The following is a 16,743-nucleotide window of genomic DNA, read 5'->3' on the forward strand; positions in this document are numbered from 1 at the left end:
ATTGCGTTAAAATTGAAATTAATTTTATCTAATAGGCTAAATATTTTTTTCCAATTATCAATTTTATGTTCACAAAAATATATAGTTTTTTACTCTTACTAGAAATAAATGGCTCGTTAGAGGGCTAAATTGCAATCACGAGTATGACAAAATATTCAAAAGTTTACTCTCGATGGAGATACAGGCATCAAAAGAACATGAAAAGTACAGAAAAACAAAAGCAATTCAAATGGATTTTACAATAGACGAGATACAAAGTTCCCTCTGGAATGGAACTACAATATTCATGGTAGCAGTGTTCTTTTATTTTTTTTCATCAAATTGTGCACAGAATATATGTAATTTAGATGAATATTAAGGCAAAATATTTAAGACAATGTTTTCTTACACTAAATTACATTTCTTATTAACTTCTAAAAATGCCTACTTTGAATATTTGAGGAGAGTTCTTCCTTAATTGTTATCTAAATACAAGTTTATGAGAAAATTAATCTATTAATGACTAAGAGTTCTATTACTTTGTTAATAACTAAGTTTTCAAAGGAGTGGTTTGTTCTTCATCCTGTTACGATGACCCTGCCCAACTTAGGATTTTTTATTTTTTGTCACCGATTATTGCTCTTCAAGCTTTAATGTCCTGACCTGAAGGGATGTTTACTAACACGGACCATTCTATTTTCGACTTTTACCGGTCTTTGTAGAGCAAAAACCGACCTTCTTATGTAACAGGCATCTACGAACTTAAAATATTGCAATTGTGCAAAAAATATTTGCATTACAAATATTACACCAACATAAATATTTCGAACTCTAACCACCATTTTGGAGAATTAAAATATAGAATACTTAATTTGTAACTTCCACCATAAATACTAAATGATCAATAATTTATTGAATAGTTTTATAATCATCATTCATTTTATTCGATGTGTTTTTATACGGCATACAATATTACAATGATTTATAACATAACCGAAACTACAGTAATAAAGCGTTTGAAAAAGTTTGTATATTATGAAATTAGATATGCTGAATAATCTATTTATAAAACTACTTTATGTAAAAGAATAAATAGTTCCAGGAAAATCAAAGTGCTAAATAAACATATTATATATTGGCCATAAGCGATTATTACATTAACATTGGTTTGTTTAGTAAAAAGTGTATGTCTGCTCTAGTTACAGAGAAACATTCACCATTAAGCACATCTAGACCTGGTGCTCTAATTTAAAAAATAAGAGTTATTTTAATTGAGATTTTTCTAGCTTATTTACTTTACTCTTAGCGAACCTACACAAAAAATATTGTTATTCTTAAAGATTAAATTTATTATTAAGATTGTTGAAAAATTTAGATTTTAGGTAAGGATTTATAAATTTGATCTTCTAATAAAAGGGTTAATCTGCTTTTGAAAATAAAGCTGTAAGTCTTTATCAGAAAATACTTAAAAATATTATGAAAAAATTTAATTATGATTCAAACGAAGAAAAATATTTTCATAAAGGATTTGTACAATTTTTAAAACAAAGATACACATCAAAAATTATTTTATTTTAAAAACTAAAAAGAAAAAAAAAATTGAATTTTTTTATTTGAAACAGACGTGATGTTTTTTAAAATTTTTGTTTTAGTGAACTTGAAAGAGAATTTAAATTATAAATATTTTATAACAAATTATGTGATTATTATAATACTCCGAATAATATAAAGTTATCTTCTTAAGGAAAATGTGATGTAACTTAGAATTCTTTATTGGATAAAAATGTATACGTTGATTGTCTAATAATAAGTTTAAAAAAATATGTTATAATAAATGGAGAACATCATTTGTATAACGTGGCTTCTTCGAAAGAATTGAATATTAAAGTAAAAAAGGGAAGTAAAAAAATATATTCGATTCTATTGGTAAATTAAATAACAATGATTTAAAAATAATAATAATAATAATAAATACAATTAGATATAAATCTTGAAAAAAGATTTTTTATTCCAGATTATTAAATCCATACATAGGCTATAGATCAAGATAGAAGTAAATCTACCAAAAGAATTCGAAATATCACGATTCTATTTGACGGGGCAGAAATTGGGTTAACAAAGCTCACGTAAAGGCGATCAAAACTATTCAATGGGGGACGATAAAGCTAAACAAGACTGTCAAGCGGAATAAAAAGCTAAGCGCACTTAGACAATCTAACATCAACAGAACTGAGCCTAACAAGACTATAACTACATTAGTAGAGAGAAACCTTCAATATGGAAGGGTGCTTAACGTGGGCAGAAACCAGCCAAACAAAACTATTTAGTGTGAACAGAAACTAGCCGAACAAAACTGTTTAAAGTGGGCAGCAATCAGCTGAGCAAAACAATATGCGTTCTGAACTGAGCCAAACAAAATTATATAATGTCGGCAGAAATCAGCTAAGCAATTATGCCATGTGGGCAGGGCCGGATTAAGACCTCTTGAGGCCCTAAGCACTGAAAATATTTTGGTGCCCCCCTCTAACAATTAAAAATACATCTGCTATTAAGTCACGTGTTAATTCTAAACACAAAATCAAACTTTTTTTAAAAGAAAATATTTATTCAAATAAAAAAAATTAAAATATGATCAATTGAAAACTTTTTAATTGATATAAAAAAAACTTCTGTTTGTGCACATGTACCATGTGCAAAAAAGCAAACACTTTGAATGACTTATGATCGAAAGTTTGAACTTTTATATACTAAGACTCAAAATACTTTAGAAAAACAAACACATCTTTTTCTAAAAAAAGCATAACTTTTTTTTTAAATGGTTCGAATTCTTGGCTCTCGAAATATATAGTCAAACCACGAGAATTTTTTTAAACGAACTAAAAAATTTTAGCGCACAATAATAAAATTCATTTTCCTAAAAATAGTTTCTTGTCAAAAATAATTTTCAAGAAGTATTAATTATTTTATATTAATTTATTTAAGAGAATAGACGAAAGAACTTCAAATTGAAAATTTAACAAATGTCATTTTAAATGACAAAATACAAAATTTAATGTGTATTAAATCAGTCAAATACAACTGAATTATTCATTTTTAAAAAAGTTATATATTTAACATTTAATTTCTCAAGAACTATTCCGCAGATTTCGTTCAAATTTTGTATTTTACCATTTACATTTATGTTCTTTAAAATTATATAAAAATTTGTATATTTTTAAATTGAAAATTTTTCCGACTATTAATAATAAATAATTTAAAAAAAAAAACTATTTTTGTCGGGAAAATATTTTTAGGTAAATGCATTTTATTCGGTATAAAAATTTTTCAATTCGTTTCGAAAGTTCTCGAGACATTGCGAAATGCATGAAAACTGAAATTAAATAATGGAGCCCAAACTTTCAACCTAAAAAAAACTTTTGGGACCTTAATTTCCTTATTGCGAATATCATCCATATTTTGAGGGACAAATATCCAAATTTAACAACAACATACATATACATATGTATATATATAGGTAGAGTAAGCACGTTTGCCTGACTTAAAAAAATATCTTCTGCACCATCTAATTAGCATATTTTAAGATTGGCCCTTAAGCCATTTAGATTGAGATCTAGAACCTAAGTTAAAATCCGATCATTAAATCAAGAGTTATTCAGGTTTTTACTTTTTTTATTTTACGCACTGTATATAATACAACATACTTTTACAAATAATAATGCTTTTCATTATTTCTTTTTCCTTATTAAACCTAATATATTAATAATGATTGGAAGAGAAATGAGGGAAAAAAAATTGTGATGAGTAAATTTATAAATGCAACAATTATCATAAATGATCTTATAAAATCTGGATTAAAAATCATAAATGAACTTATTTCATAATAACAACTCACTCTAGATTGCATCTGTGGAAAACAGAACTAATTACTTAATAAAATTATTACTATTTTGTTTAATATTTTGGACATTCTCTTAATTAGGTAACCTGTCAAAGGTACAGAAGAGTTTAGGAGCAATAAATAACTATCAATTAAATCTTAATTTGACTAGTAAAATAATGACCTTTTAGAACAAATGATAGAAATCACTTAAAACTACTCCATTAAACCTGTACATAAAATTCTCATAAGTGATAGCAGTAACTTTGGTCTGAAAAAGCTGTCTCAGTAAATAAACACTCTGTCCTCAATAAGTAAATAAATGCAAAAACAAAATACTTTAAATAACTATAAATTCAATTATCAGATTTTCGTTTACAAATTTAGAACATTCGTGTTTTCATAATACAAAACAAAAACATAAATAGAGCAACAATGAATATAATATAAAAACTAAACTTAATTAATAATCAGTAGAACATAACAAACCATCATTTTTAATTTATTCACTTTTTTTTTGGTGTGTGTTAACGATATGTTTTATTCCTGTATGCATACGCGTACATAATACCACATAAGTTTTATAGAAAATAATTTTAGATTTGGAAAAATACAATCCTTAGAAGCATAAACAGAAGTATTGTATGTAATTTTATTGAACCAACATTTATCTTAAACCAACCGAAATCTACTTTGCCTACTCAAATTTTGTGTACTAAATATTTCACATATTCTTTACAACATTTAAAGACAAATTCATAAAATAAATCGAAATAAAATTTGTGCATTGTTACTTAAAATTTTTATTTAAAATCGAATAAATATTTAAATTATAACGTAATAGAATAAAATTTATTTCAACAAGATCAATTATTTAAAAAAAATTTAATTACTTCTTAAAACTTATAATACGGCATCCCCTCTTAAGAAATATGTCACATTGTATTTTTAACAAAAACTTGAAAATTTTTTTTATTACTTTTGAGTATTATTACGTAATAGAATGCTTAAAATGTAAAAAAAATTATATAATTTTTAAAAATTGTAATTTTATTTTTTCATTTAGGTTTAATTAATTTTTTATAATTAAAATATTATAATGCTTTAGAAAAATTGAACTCTTTACTTATATTTATTCAGACATATAATCAATATTGATCGATAAATAATAATTATTGATAAAATTATTTGAGGGGTTTAGCTACTACCTGAAGCAATATAAGCTGTACACTATTACAGCATGCTTTCAAAAGCAAGAATAATGTTGATATAATGTTTATATTTAGAATAATGTTTCAGTACAATAAACTTTTTCTGTGCATTCACGTATAATTTTATCTTTTTTTTTCCCCTTTCATGAAATTTATTTTTTTTCTTCTCATATTTCCGTAAAAATATCAATAATTTTTAGAGTCACAAACAATAGTTTTATTTGTTCCTTATAATTTTTATATACAAGAAATGACTTTGTTAAAATAAGGAAAAACTATCGATACTATAATTTCAATAGCCTATTGAAATATTAACTATTTTAAAGATTAAAATGATAAAATTTAATTACGAATTGCAAATAAAATTTTAAGTTTTTAAGAAAAGATGGTTAGTTATTTTACATATTATACATTAAATGTTACATTATATGTTAAAATAACCAACCTTGAAATACCTTCTACTAGATCTTAGTACACATTTTAACACAAAAAAAGAAGAAAAAGAACTTTTGAATTCAAAATTTCGGTACAGGCAAAGCTGATAAAAGAAAAATTTTGAAAATAAATATTTTCGAAGTGGAGAAACATCAAAGTTAACCATTTTAACAAGGCTATTTATCAAACACCTGACTTTAGCTTTTCCTAAAAATAAATTAGTGATTTCGTTTGAACAAAATTAAACTTATATTTCATTAATCTGCCTTTAAAAACCTGTTCAAAATTTAATAATTAAAATTATTTGCCCAATGAAATGGAAGATTCCTCAAGTATTGTTTATAAAAACATTTTCATTTTCAATAAACATTGGGAACAAGGAAGGAGAACCAATTTAAATAGAATAAATGGTTACTTACGTCAACTCTAAAATTTCTGGAAGAGTCATGTTTGTCTTTATATGATCGTTGCCCGAAACTTTTCTCTTAAAATAGTCACAAAAATCAAATAGTGAAATAATCGATAAAGTTAAATAAAAATTAAACAATGCGAAAAAGTAAAATAATCTAAACACGAACCAAGTTGAAACAAAATCCTGTAAACTAAGGTGTAAAGTGTTTACCAAAATGTTTAATTTGTGTGTATATACGGGGGTGTGTAAATACGGGAAATTAGTTACTGAATGTAGCTTAAATAAAGTTATTGGTTGAAAATTATGTCAATCAAGAAACTTTTCTTTTCCTAGACCTCCCACTTTCTTCATCCCACATCATTTATTTGTATCTGTACCCCTAGAAAGGAAGATCATTTGAATTTTCTGAGATATGGCCCTTTCCTCTAAAAAAAAGGAAGGGGGAACGAGTCGACTATAGGATGCTTAAAGATATCTGAGATGAAAGGATGCTCTCTGTCTGTAGTAAATCAATTGGTTACACTTGTCTTGTCCTTAAAGTGGTTCTTCTCAGAAAATTTAAGCTTTGTATTCTAATGCATATGTTGGGGACAATCACGGTGGTCCTTTTCAAGAGCCTTTGAATTCATGAAATCGAATGCTGGCAATAAACAGCTTTTGTTGTTTTACGACGGGATTGTTTGTTACATGCAGAAAGCAAGATCAGGTTAAATTGAACCACGTTTCCCAGCAGTCTGGTGCTGATAATAAAATAACAGGAACAACAATATTTTTCCCACTCGTTTATGCAGAATGACCAATTTTTATTTTAAGAAAAAGTTAAATGGAAATACTACCTTAATTAGTTATTTATTTATTTCAATCTGATGCAAACACGAGCTGCAAGTAAAAATTAAAAGCAACGATTAAATTTATTTTTAGTGACAGAAATAATATTATTTTCAAAATATTTACATGTTCAAATTATCATCTTAATAAAAGTTGATGAAATTACATATATATATATATATTCTCAATAATAATTTTGATTGGCTCTAACTTTAATCATTATCATTAAGGATTTTCTGTATTAGTTATTAAACATATTTTTAAATTCAATTAATAAAAATATCTTTATAACTTTCTTAAATTTGCTATTTATTTTTGATTTGAAATTTTCAGAAGTTTTCTTATTTCTTAATTGTAATTTTTACAAATTTCATTATAAGATGCACAAAATATAGTTTACTTGCACTAAACCCAATTCAATGATCGAAAATTTGATTTTATTGTTACTTATTTCTTATATTTGATTTTAATATTAAATTAGTTTTAATGGATACTCTTTTTAACGTATTTTTCACCGTCAACGAACATAAGATTCACATTGTGAATTTACACATCTTTTGTGCTCAACTTTTTGACATTTGTATTTATACAAGACTCTAAGGACTAAGGAACCTGTAATTCTTTCCTTATTAAAAGACTCTTGCATTCATATTACATAGTATATATTTTAAGTTTTAAAATCTAATTTCAACATTCGCTATATATAGATAAAAAAAATTATAAGTAATGCGAAGTGTGTGGTCATATTTTCGCAAATTTAACCTCTCCTCCACAAAAAAATTTTGAAAAATGATACTTAAACACAGCTCCTTTTTCTTAATTTAGAGAATAAAAAAATTATTTGACGTAAAAGTTTGAAATAAATTTTTGTAACACAACCTTTACGTAATTTGATGACTTCTTTTTAATATGCAATGAGAATATAATTAAAAATATAGTGTAAGCAAATATTTTTGAAAAATGTGCAGCACATAAAAACAAAAACATGCACAAAAACTGCAAACATGCATAATACAGTTTTTTTTTTTTCACATCAAAAATCACATATTTTACATCATCAAATCATTGCATCAAAATGTTGTAAAAGAAATTTTTTTTACATAAAAAAAATCAAATTGACGAAGCATCAACTTTGCTACAACTGCGAAAAATATTATGTAAACATGAATCGTAGCAGTATGTTATGGAATCATTGTAATGGATAAATAAATAGATCCTTTATCGCATAGAAGTTCGCTACCTTATTTAATTATAAGACCAAAAATTTTTGATACATAACATCTTTTGTTTTTTTTTCTTTTATTATGTAAAATTTCGCACTTAGAAAAGCTTGTTATCTACTCTTAAAATGGAAGCTCAAAATAATAAATTTTTTAAGTAATGTTTAAAAAAAAATTAAATTATATATTCCTAACATTTAGTCAGGCTTTGTGGTGCCCCCCTATCCCCTGGTGCCCTAAGCACGTGCTTAGTGTGCTTAATGGTTAATCCGGCCTTGCATGTGGGCAATTATGCCATGTGGGCAGCTTAGCAAGCCTAACTGAACTATTTATAATAATATGTGGGCTAATTTCATTTTGTTCTTATATGAAATAAAAAATATTTGTTCATATTCGGGCTAAATTAGAGTGCCCAGTACTTACTTAAACTTACCTTGAAGCAGTTCCGCTTCTAGCCATTCTTGGTTCTTCTTATTCCGATAACACTGCCCTCCTGACGAATTTCCATGCTGCGTCATTATAATCTTTATTCACAAACATTATAATTATCCAGTTAAAATCAATATAACAACTATCTTAGCTATTCATTTTTAAACACGTAGAATCTCTTCTATTCTAAAGGTTTTGTAAAAATGGAGTCAACTTGAACTATTATTCTTTATTTAGCTATTTCTAGATCAGATTATCTATTTACAAGATCAGAATGTTATTGCTGCCTGTAGAATAAGGATACGAAGAGACGGTAAACTTATCCCTACGAAACATCTAATTCTCACGTTCAGCACACCAAACTTACCATTTTCCATCAAAATGGCTTATCACAACTGTCCGGTTCGACCTTACATCCCAAACCCTTTGAGGTGCTTCCAATGCCAAAGGTTTGGGCATTCCAAAACATCTTGTCGCGGTCGATCTGTCTGTGCTCGTTGTTCTAGTACTGACCATGAGGACGACACCTGTGAGTTGCCACCCCTATGCATTAACTGCAAGGGGGCTCATCCTGCGTACTCCAGGAGTTGTCTAAAATGGACCCTGGAAAAGGAGATACAATCTGTAAAAGTTTCTCAAAACCTAAGTTTTGATGAATCTAGCAGAATAGTCACTGCCCGTACTCCACGTCCGGGCATATCCTATTCCGCGGCAGCTAAGAAATCCCTGCGTACAATCAGCACACAAACAGATACTCCACAGCAAACCAACAAGAAACCACTGTTTAATTTCATTGCACCTACCACTCGATCCATATCTCCTCCTCCACAGAAAGCACATAGAACAACTTCGTCTGAAAGATCTCGGCCTGCTTATAAGCAGTGTTCTAGTCAAAAACCAGGAATTTCTCGCAAGAAAAAAAGACTCTAAATTTAATCAATATTCAAAAAAAACCTACTACCAACAATTTTGAACCCATGGAAGATGAAATAAGTTTGCATCCATCGGATGATGAGTCACTTTTCGATGACGCTCCAACTGTTATAACAACAACATCTAAAACATAATGTCAATTTCATTTATATCATGGAATTGTCGCAGTACACGCAATAACATGTCTGACATCAGAGACATCATTTGTAAATATCATCCTACATGTATTATGCTTCAAAAAACTCATTTATCTCCAACTTACAATTTTAATATTCGAAATTATGCTTGTCATCGAAACGATTTCGTTGATGGTAATCTACCTGCCGGTGGCGTTGCAATTCTTACCTCCACATGTTTCCCTTCATCTCGCTTTTCACTGTCAACTTCATTACAGGCTTTTGCTGTACAAGTTCACCTAAATATTTTAATTACATTCTGCTCAGTTTATTTACCACCACATACTTCCATTGCTCAAAGCGATTTAAATTCACTACTTCATCAACTGCCATTCCATTCATTTTGGTTGGGGATTTTAATGGTCATAGTGAGCTATGGGGTAGTTCTGACTCTAATGCTCGAGGGTGACAAATAGAAAGACTTATCCTAGACAATAATCTATGTTTGCTGAACCAGGGCGAAGACACGTATTTTCATGAACCCACACGGACCTTTCATTGCATTGATTTGGCCTTCTGTTCACCTACAATAGTACCTTTCTCCCAATTTACTGTCGACGAAGATCTTCATAACAGCGATCATTTCCCAATCATAATTTCGTATTCATCTAGTGTTCCTATCACTACCAGACCCCCAGTTTTTATCTATCATCGTGCGGACTAGATTCTATTCTCGCAACTTGCTGACATTACTGAAGATATGGTGACTGACAACAGTATTGACACTGCTGTTGAAAAAGTAACTTCGGTGATTATGCATGCTGCCGAATCCAGCATACCAAAAACTACTGCATCTCTCCCTCGTCATCGTAAGCCGTGATGGAATGCTGAATGCGCAGCTGCTCTTAAAAAGCAAAAACGCTTGTGGAGCATATTCCGTCGTTCTCCTACCACTGCTAACCTTTTAGCTTTCAAACATACCAAAGCCATCTCACGTAAAGTGAGGAGCAAAAGTCAGAAAGACTCCTGGCGCCGTTATGTCTCTTCTATTACAACTACGACCTCTCCCAGACAAGTCTGGTCGAGAGTCAAACGAGCTAATGGTATTTACCGTGAATTTCATCTTCCGGTATTTGAGAAAAACGGTACCATATATCCGTCCCCTACTGACATTTGTAATATCCTTGGCGAGGCATTTGCAACGGTTTCTAGACCTGATAGCTACAGTTTAGCGTTCCAAAGCTACAAGCAAAATGCTGAACGGACGACTAGTAACTTTCATACGCGCCGCAACTTTCATTATAACTGTGATTTTAACTTTACAGAATTGCAGAGAGCACTGTTTCGAGCTAATAACACAAGTCCCGGTCCTGATGGTATCACATGCTCCGCCACTTAGATCGGACGTCTTTGTCAAATGTCCTTATACTATTTAATAGAATATGGACTGAACAAGCGTACCCTTCTGGTTGGCGTGAAGCAATTGTGATACCTATATTAAAACCAGGAAAATATGTTAAAGATCTAATCAATTATCGACCTATTGCGTTAACCAGCTGTCTTGGTAAAACGTTTGAGCGAATGGCTAACTCACGACTTGTGTACTATATCGAAAAGAATCACGTTATTCCAGATTTTCAGAGTGGTTTCCGTAAGGGACGATCCACAATCGATAACATTGTAGAACTGGAAATGCGAATCCGTAGTGCCTTTGTCAGGCGAAATCATCTTTGTCTCTGTCTTCTTCGATATTGAGAAAGCTTATGACCGAACTTGGCGTTATGAAATTCTCAAAGCTCTATTTGAAATGGGTCTCCGAGGTCATTTGCCGATTTTCATCAGAAGCTTTTTACTGAAGCGCTATTTTTGCGTTAAGATTGGATCCAACTTTTCTCAACGATATATCCAGACTGAAGGTGTCCCCCAAGGCAGTGTTTTGAGTGTCATTTTATTCATCATTCTTATTTCACAAGTTCTACGTGTACTGCCACCTGCTGTCTCTCTTTATGTCGATGTTCTGCACATCTCGTGTTCAGGATCCGACATGAGAGTCATCGAGAGGGGAAATGCAGTCAGCAGTGAACAAGATTTTAGACTGGTGCGACCCAGGGCTAAAGAGAATAGAAGGGCTAGTTCACTCCGCTCTTAGAGCTGAAGCTACGATTTCCCTCCTCATGACGTCACTGTGTCCACAGATCTCGGAGATCGCAAGCAAAGATATTATGATAACTTTGCATTTTTCTCTTTGTGAAAATAAGTTAGACTTTTTCTGGTTATTAGCCTTCAAACTTTACGTAATTAACACATTATTTCCGTTCATAAACATGGTTAAAAAAAAACTTGCTTGGTTATTATATTAAAAAAAATACCATTTTAAACTTATAAAAATGTTTTGCTAGTTGGTGAAAATGACACGATAAATACTTTATTTTAAAAAGTTCAGTTTTAACTTTAACTATTAAGAAAAATGAAGGCATATATCGACACTTTTTTTATCTACATATTCTTTTATAACGATAAGTTAAATTTAGAATCCCTGATTTTAAAATATGTCGTTAATAGCAATTTGTTCATTCTTAATTAAGGAAACATCAACCTTAAACGCTAATTACTGAAACAAAATAATAATATAGGTTCATAATGAAATTAGAAATTTTACAATTGTTTATAGACATTTAAATTTACAATGGTATAATTTATAGATTTAAATTGAAGAGAATATAATTTAAAAAAAAAATCATAAATATTTAGAATAACTACATTAAAAAATATGTTATGAAATTAGGAGAATTTCAGCTATATACTATATATTTTATTTATACTTTTTATTTACATTTTAATTTTCTTTGACTTTATCCATTTTTTAATTCTTTTCACCTGCCTTTCTTTATGAAGTAACAAGGCGATTTCTATTTAGATAATGAATTTTTATAAAAGTTCTTTACGAAAGAATAAACGTATTGCTGTTTTATATTAAATGCGTCATTTCGGAATCCGTTCTTTACATAGTTGTTCATTTACTTTAGGGAACACGCGAAAAATTATACATTTTTCTTTTGTTTTTGTATCAGAATTTTTTCAAGTTGCAATCGCGCAAACTGGCATTTCGATAATAGTTTTAAATTCTTGTAAATTCACTGGAAAAACTGAGGAAAGTCATTATAGAAAATAACAAATATCTTAGAATATCTCGCAAAAAGAAATGATCCAATATTAGTTAGAGCTAGTAAGGCCAAACGCTCCGTTCTTGAAGTAAAAGTGCGAGCTTTGCGCCAAAGTGACGTCACTAGAGTGACGTCGGAGGATCGGCGCGGCGAGAGATACCTCAAAGGAGTGAACCAGCCCTTCTATTCTCTTTAGTCCTGGGTGCGACCACAATGGTCACGCCCTTTCACCTTCTGAAAGTTCATGCATTCATTTTTGTCGTAAACGCACCCTTCACAATGATCCCGGTATCACCATTCGTAACATTGCTATACCTGTTGTGCCACACACAAAGTTTTTAGGCGTGTATATTGTCTAGCGCAGAGGTCGCCAAAGTGGTCTATATAGACCCCCAGGGGTCTATTTACCAAAAGTGGGGGTCGATCTGAGACAGGGGATCGATCCGAATCGGAAGGGTCGATTGGGGGTCAAAGAAAAAACAGTTCTTAATACGTAAATCACACATATCTAAATGAGTATGTAAAATTTGTGAATTTTTTTTATAATTGACTTAATATGAGTTTCTTTATAGAACATAAATTAATAAACGCATCATCAAAAACGTGGACATCAATCTGCAAGATGAGTTTGTTGAATTATTATCGGATCTTGAAGCAAAGACGCTTTTTAAAAATTTAAGAAATTTCGAACAAATATAAATATAATGCAAAAATATGTAGAGCTTTATGAAATAGCTCAGCCTTTTTATGCTAGCTTTTCCAAGTTCCTATATGGTTGAAGCCGGTTTCAGTCACGTAAATTCAATCTTAACTAAGTACAGAAATAAAATTAAATGTGGAGTTACGAGGGGATTTAAAATTAAAATTGACCAATTTTGAACCCAATACAGCGAACCTTGCAAAAAAAAAAAACACCAGACACGCTCATCTCATTGGTTACGAAGCAATAAATCTGTAGTTACTTTACTTATTATTTCTACTTATTTATAAATACTTATTATTTAATAAATATTAAGGTATTTAAATTTCAAGATTAATATATTTTTCATAAAACTATTGTTACACAATGTACTATTACTTTAATAAGTGCTAAAATCATAAAATAAATGTACAAACACAGTATCTAATAGAGTTTTATCTTAATTAACAGAAAATTACTTTTATGGGGGTCGATGGAGATTTCAAAAAATTATATAGGGGTCGATGATCAAAAAAGTTTGGCGACCCATGGTCTAGCGTGTATATTTAGTTATTCATCTCTCATCGTCATGAGTATTCTCAGTATGTTTCTGCTTTTACGGATGGGTCAAAATCTCCAGGGCATGTTGGATGTGGAATCATTATAGCTGATCGAACATACAGTTATATCTCCTCTTTTGGATCTTGTGCTATTAAACTCTACAATCAATCAATCATAAAGTTATATCATACCTGCCATATGTTCTGTATTTACTGCTGAAGCTGTGGCCATTCTCATAGCTCTACGACTTCTCTCATCACTGACAGCACGAAAGGTTTGCATTTATACTTTGACAGCCTTAAGTGTTTTACGTCAGTTGAATAATCGTGTAAACAACGAAGCTCGCCCTATTTTATGTATCATTAGACATCTGTTAGTTAGTCTTCACAAAAGTGGTTTTAACATTTCATTTTGTTGGATCACCAGCCATGTTGGTATTTCAGGTAATGACATGGCTGACTCTGCTGCCCGACCTGCCACGACTCCATTAACACTATCAGTCCTCATTTCTGGCGTGAAGAATTGTATAAGGCAGCAACACTGGGATTTATAAATTAAAAACAAACTGCACACAATTAAATCCACGTTAGAGCCTTGGACTGTGTCGCAATTGCGCGGAGCAGATGTCAAGCTCACCCGCCTACGTATAGGACATACTTGGCTGACTCATCTTCACTTGCTGCTCGGAGAACCGCCGCCTCGATGCGAATAGTAGATGATGAAGCAAAGAAAGTGACTCAAAAAGAATTCGCTGTTTGCGTACGGTGCGCATTAAGGGTTGTCTCACTCTCAAGAGCGGAGATGTTTCTCCTCTTACTTCCGCGCAGAAATGAAATCTTCTTCCGAACAGCTGAAGCCAAGGGCCAATTCCTAGAGAACAAACTATAAATTGAAAAGGGTAATTCTTATAGGGCCTGTCTGGGGGCTACAAATGAAACTCCTCATTCGTCAAAAAACGATTCGTGAAAATAAGCTGCGTTAATTATCGAGAAAAAATAGGGCAAAATAAAACGATATTCAGTCGTATTATTTTCAGACTGTGATCAAAAGTTTACAATCGTTAATAATCTAAAAATGCATAAGAAGGTAATCTTTATTGCCTACTTTCAAAGAATCTTTCATAAAATTTTATTTTCATAAATAAAATGGTAGTTAAGATATGTGTTTTTTTTCCATATATTGAACTCATTCTGATTATCAAAACACATACATAAATAAAACATAGGAGAGCAGACTTTTGCTGAATATATAGTGCATGATTTTCACGTTCATTCAAAATGAAATATTATATTTAAGATGTTGCTTTATTATGTTGCATAAATGTTTCAAATTTTCCATGGAAATGGTTGTTTTAATTCTATTTTATTTTAAAAACGAGGAAGAACTACCGACCCAATTCCGAGTTTACGACTATCAATGTTCAACTTCGTAGTCTTGTTGTTTTGAAGAGGACCTAGAAAATAAGGAAACCCCTGAATCAAGCATTCGGACCAACTAGATTTTCGTTGGAACATTTTGATGGAGCTAACACGCATTTGCGTTACATGGAGAAGAAAAAACAAAAGCCTTTCACGATAGGAAAGCCTTTCATAGAAGGATCTATGAAAGGATCTACCACTAACTATATTTTATCTGTGTGGTGGTTTCAAGCTGATAGCAGAATCAGTATCCAACAGCTGTCGCTAGGATTGCGAGCCTAGGACTTTTCATTGTAAGGCGAACGCTCTACCCCGCTGAGCATCACGACTTTAATTTAAAATTATTCAAACTTAGAGTTGGATATTATATTTCGAAATACATCAAACGCGATAAACTTTAATGTTTCGAAGACCCTGCCGAATGCAACATCCAATCAATCAGTAAAAGGGGCTAGGGAACAGACTGCCGAACTAGGCACACTGGGCCTCCCTCGGTCTCAACCAAGTTAAGACAGTCGGGACACCATCTTACACCGCCCAATGAGTTTATCCGTTCCTCTACCTTTACAGATGAGGTGGGAAACGGGCAGACAACAAAGGGTATGTAAGTTGGAATGCTATTAGAGACTATAGAAAACTATAAGAAAAAATAAATTTACGTATAAAATTCATTTTGATCAAATTTCTAACTTTGTAATATAACTTAACTCTAATTGCACAATGTAGAATTTTATTGTATGCATGTAAAATTAAACCAGAGGAAAAAAATTGTCTAAGATATAGATAAATAGCAGTAAAAATTAAGCAAATAATAAATATCTGAGATAATAAATATATTTTTATGAACAAAAAGGGGATAAAAGTATAGCACAAAAAGAATCCTTTGCCTAAAATATGTGCAGAAAAAAAGGATTAACATTAGAATATCCTTTACGAAATTAATAAGAGTTGAAATCTCCTTTAACATTCCATTTTCATTCTCGAGTAATAATAATTCATTAAGAACAAGATAGATATAAATAATTATGGAACCTCCCACTGTTAGCCTGACTGCAAGGGAACTCTAACCCATGATCCGTCTACCAGTGAGTATATTTCACGTCAGCACTTAGGTCCATGCGAACCGGAAGCGGTATAGACCAGCCACCTCCGGTATCGAGCCCGATTTATCTCATTGGAAGGCTCTATCTGCAGCATAATCGAGCCTTTGAATTCATTAATTTCGTTAGGCAGGGATAGCCATGTTGGCAGGGCACTGGACTCACGTCCGTGAGAGAGGGAGTTTGAATCCACAATGCCGAAGACTCGCAGTGTAGTAAATGGTGACTTGTACTCGTTAAATCTATCGGGTCACAAAGTCCACCATATTCCCATCACAAATTATATATCTGGAGGTACTGAATCGGAGATGGATCGTTCTTTGGTTTAGCTCAAAATTATGATTTGTGGTTGAATAAATAAGTCCGCCCTATAAATGGGTG

This window comes from Parasteatoda tepidariorum, chromosome 2, assembly GCF_982258835.1.
Source record: "Parasteatoda tepidariorum strain Cologne lab strain chromosome 2, Ptep-v5.0, whole genome shotgun sequence".
Lineage (NCBI taxonomy): Eukaryota > Metazoa > Arthropoda > Arachnida > Araneae > Theridiidae > Parasteatoda > Parasteatoda tepidariorum.